Consider the following 4,979-nt stretch of genomic DNA (forward strand, 5'->3'; position numbering starts at 1 on the left):
ATCATTGATCAGCTGCTCCTGCATACCCAGCTGTGACCCAGCCCGCAACCCGTGCACGTGCCCTGACTGGAATTGATCATGACTTCTGTCATAGGTCGACGCTCAACCACTGAGCCACGCCAGCTGGGCTTAAATGTAGCTCTTAAAATCACTGAATCATGATATCTGTTTGCAGCTGTGTAAATAGAAATGGCAGCTCAGAGACCCCACAAGTGGGATGATCAGTTGAGGCGTTCCCTTGTTTAGAGAGATGCCCGTTCCTTGCAGCCTTGGGAAGCCCGGTCCCATTGGCACCCAGCTTGGTCCTTTGGCAACCCGGGCTGCTTAAGGCCGGCATTCCTCCTCCTGGACCATGTCCACGCTCGGGCAGTGCTCATACAGCGGCATGCCCTTGTGAGGTTGCCATGGAGACTGACCCTGAGGCCTTCAAAATTGATTGGTATTTATTGGGGATCTGCAGTTTTCCAGATGCTGTGACTGAGAAAGAGAGAGAGAGAGAGAGAGAGAGAGAGAGAGAGAGAGAGAGAGAGAGGAAGGGAGAGAGACAGAGAAAGAGAGACAGACAGACAGGCATGGGCTGCACCCTGCCCTCCCTCATTCGTGGGCTGTTGGGAGGATAGCTTTCTGTAACAGAGAGGTAAAGACCCTGGCGAAATGAATGGGAAGGTTTTTTCCCCTTCTAATAACATTGTGGTGGTGGTGTTTTTATTTCTGATTATAAAAGTAATTCATGGTCACAGTAGAAAATCTGTTGAAATCCAGAAAAGCACACAAACACGTAAATTATCCGATCATCCCTCACCCGGAGCACTATTACCATTTGCAGCTTCCTGCCCTCTGAGCTTTTCCTAGGTACATATTCCATTATTTACCAGAATCAAGCCGTTCTGCCTGCACCTGCACACTTACATTATGCTGCTACTTCCTTTTTCATAAGAGTGTTTGCATGTGCCATTTAACGAATCTTTTGCAACATAAACATTTTTGTGTTGGTGATATATTCAACACACACACACACACACACACACACGTGCAAATTGTACACAAATGTTCATAGTAGCCTTTTTCAGAATACCCACAAAGTAGAAACAGCCCAAATGTGTATCAGCTGATGAATGGATGGATGAACACTCTATGGTGCACACACAGGATGGAAGACTACTCAGTAATAAGAAGCAGTGAGGTGCTGCTGCATGCTGCCACATGGGCGGACGTCAGAAACGGTACGCACAGCGAGAGAAGCCAGAGCCGAAGGAGCCGCTACGGGAGAACTTCCTCATTCTCTTGTAGCGATACATACTATTCCATTGATTGGTGTATCCAGATTCATTTAATTGCTTTACAGTATTTTGCTCTTGTGTATAATTGCCGTGGGTTGAACCTGAATAATATTTTTTAAGATAATTTTTTAAATGTATATTTTTTTATTGACTTCAGAGCAGAAGGGAGAGGGAGAGAGAGATTAAAACATTAATGAGAGAGAATCATTGATCAGCTGCCTCCTACTGGGAATCGAGTCCACAACCCGGGCATGTGCCCTGACCAGGAATTGAACCATGACCTTCTGGTTTGTAGGTCGATGCTTGACCACTGAGCCACGCTGGCCGGGCCTAAATATAATATTAATACAGGGCCAGGTAACTCCCATGGGTGATTTGGCCAGAGCCTTACTGATTTTTTTAGGGCTGGGGATTCTGAGCTGTCTAGTCCAGAAATGTTAATGGCATTCTGAATGGAGCTGCTAATCTTGTGCATTGTACAGACGACTAACCAAGCGTGGCCCTTGACTTTCTCAAGGTCAGAGCGAGGGTCGGGAGGCACGCCCGACGCATACCGACCTCCCGCCCTGGCCTTTAAGCAGGCGGCCTCCCAGGAATGCGTTGATTGGGGCACAGCCATAGCGAGTGACGCTGGTGTAGAAAGGCCACAGACAATTCAGAGCGAGGCATTTGCAGCCAACCCTTGATCTGGGCTCCAGGCGGAGGAGGGGCCCACTCTGGAGAGAAGTCAGCAGCTAGAGCAAATAGAAGGGAACAGCAGTGGAAAGAAGATGGGCGGGGGGGGGGAGGGGGGGCGGTCATGAGATTATCCAAACTGGCAGCTTTGGAGGCCAAGGGATAGCGGTGTTTTCTCTCTTGGAGTGCTCAGTGGTGACAGCAGAGCCCATGTTCAGGGTTCCAACATGCCTCCTCCTTTTTTTCTCTAAAAGGGCCCTTAGAGTCTAGGCGGTGTGGCTCAGTGGTTGAGCATCGACCTATGAACCAGGATGTCATGGTTCAATTTCCAGTCAGGGCACATGCCTGAGTTGCAGGCTCCATCCCTAGTAGGGGGCGTGCAGGAGGTAGTCAATCCATGATTCTCTTATCATTGATGTTTCTCTCTCTCTCTCTCCCTCTCCCTTCCTCTCTGAAATCAATAAAAATATACTTAAAAGGGCCCTTCGTGTCCTTCTGGGGGGACCGTGGGATAGAAGCTGACCAGGCAAGAGACATTTACCCTCCCCTCTTCCGTCTTCCTGGGCTGTGTCTGCTGGAGACCAGGCCCCGGGGAAAGGCAAGACGCGTGGACCACACAGCAGATGACGCAGAAGGAACCCAGACATCCTGGGCACAGACAGGCGTAAGGGGGCGGCATGAAGGATTCAGATCCGCCGGCAACCGAGGAGGGGAAAAACCGGGCCTGGGAGGAGCAATGAAGTCGAGACCAATAGTGCAATTAGGTTGTGTCGCTTCCCACGGCCCAGGCAAGCTGTTGTTGGTCATCTGTCAGAGGCGGCTGCCAAGGTGCCATGTGTGTTCCAGGATCCCTGGGGGCTGGTCCTTCCTGGCTGCCAGGTGAGGGCGGGGCCATGGCCACCAGCCCTGGAAGCCCACTCAGGCATGTGTGGCCACCGTCGGAAGTTCTGGCATCTCCTGGAAGCCAGGGCGCTGGGAATGAAGGAAGTACAGGGTGGAAGGGACTCTGAGCTCCCGCTTTCCTCCCCCTGGCAGTGACTGCTGAGAAGCCGCTGTGAGTGAGTGGAGCAGGAGTTTGCTGGTGAAGGCCAGGCCAGAGGGAGGCCTGGTGCCCTCACCCACTCACCTGTGCCCATTTACTGCTCATCCCCTCCCGCCGTGCCCGTGGCAGGGAGCGGGGCTCGCAGACAGCACAGTGCAGCCAGACCTGTCACCATAGCCACTCAGAGCTGGCTCACTTCCTGCCCGGCTTCACCCCCACCCGCCTCCTGTTCCTGCTGCCGCTGGGAGTCAGTCTGCAGATCTGCTAACGCCACAGCGCCCGGCACGGTGGCTGCCGGATAAATAGCTGTTTAGTTTTCAAAAGATGTTAACCAAGCCCTTCATTAAAGGCTCCTTTCCTTTTGACGATCTCTTAGGAAGGAGTGTCTCCCCTTTCCCTGGAAGTTCACCCACACGATCGACCCACCAACTGAGGGTTTTTTATGCCTCAGTGGCACACATTCTCTTAACAACAGTCAGCGACTTAATGACTGTTTAAACATCCTGCAACGTGCAGGGCTGTGCATCCGGGTGCCAAAGATGGTTCAGATCTGGCCGCGGCTATAGGCACAGTGAAGTCACACGCAGCATCGCGATCAACACCTGTGTGTCTGGGATTCCAGAATCCTGATCATACCTGTGTCTGACGATACGTGAGCATCCCTCCTGCTATGCAAGACAGCTAGTGTCGCGAGAGCTCAGGGAAGCCTTGGCCAGGCCCTGAAGGACTTGAGATGCACTTGTGTTGAGTGAGGACTAAGAAAGCCAGGGCGGTTGGGGCCTCAGGCGATCCGTGACTTGTGACCAGTGGGTCAGGGAGGGAAGTGGTAAGAGGGTGAAGGCCTGGGAACGCGTAGGGAGCGGAGGTCGGCAGATGGCACGGGAGAAGGTAAACTGGCGCCCGTTGGTGATGAAGGGGGTGCGGGAATTTCCAGGGCAGGTGGGGCCACGCACTGCTTTTCATGAGGCTGAGGAAACCTTGTCCCGGAGGTGACATTGTCAGTGGGGAGGACAGAGGGAAGCACTGGATTCAAAACTGGGTGGAAGAAACGGGCCCCGCAAGCTTGGGTGGAGGGGTTGACCTTGGCATAAAGAACCATCCATTCATCTAAGGCAGCGGTTCTCAACCTGTGGGTCGCGACCCTTTCACAGGGGTCGCCTAAGACCATCGGAAAACACATGTATAATTACATGTTGTTTTTGTGATTCATCACTATGCTTTAATTATGTTCAATTTGTAACAATGAAATTGGGGGTCACCACAACCTGAGGAACTGTATTAAAGGGTCGCAGCATTAGGAAGGTTGAGAACCACTGATCTAAGGCAACAGGGGAGATAAAAAGGAGGTGGGTAGATCGGGAGAGAAAGGGAATTAAGGTCATTTCCTTCTGTTTCCTTCGAGAATAGAGAACAGAGTCCCTGAGAGTGAGTGAGTGCACCTGTTGTCCCCTTGGGAGGAGGTCCCAGGCCAGACTTGCTTAGGAAGGGGTCCAGGTATGGATGGCCTTTCACTCCACTGGGAGTCTGGGCGGATCTCAGTTTCTTCGCACAGTTCACCGGGGTCTGCTCCTTACGTGGCCTGGCGGCATGCCGCCCGGGAAGTGTAGCAGGCCAACTCCTGCGTCCTCAGTGCCCCGTCCCGCTGAGAACTGAACTTGGCAGCCATGGCAGAACGTGGCGGCCCCGTTGCCCCACACCCAGCCTGCGCCCCAGAGCCTGAGTGCGCCCCACACCTTGCCTGTCCCTCGCCATCACCTTCGAAAGAGGTTCCTGGAGGCCACCTGATTGCCAAGGAAGCTGAGGCCTTCCCAGTGGGTGAGGGGCCCTTTGGGGTTCGGTGAGTTAGTGCTGCGCTCAAGACCTGGTCTGAGGGCAGGGCCTCCGGTGGAGGAGAAATCAGGATTTCAGGGGAGATGGAGAGCCTGAGGGCCTGGTTTCAGTGGCTTTGTCATTCCCGTGTTCGCTGGTGGACTCTGCTCGGA

At 53.2% G+C, this 4,979-nt stretch overlaps 1 protein-coding gene across 1 annotated transcript in view; it reads left to right on the forward strand.

Annotated features, from left to right (window-relative positions):
* NTRK3 (neurotrophic receptor tyrosine kinase 3) overlaps positions 1–4,979 on the forward strand; it is a gene marked incomplete at its 5' end in the record, with an annotated part of 161,800 nt that overhangs the window by 103,897 nt on the left and 52,924 nt on the right. The window lies entirely within an intron of this gene.

The sequence above is a fragment of the Myotis lucifugus genome, unplaced genomic scaffold (assembly GCF_000147115.1).
Source record: "Myotis lucifugus unplaced genomic scaffold, Myoluc2.0 scaffold_425, whole genome shotgun sequence".
Taxonomy (NCBI): Eukaryota; Metazoa; Chordata; class Mammalia; order Chiroptera; family Vespertilionidae; genus Myotis; species Myotis lucifugus.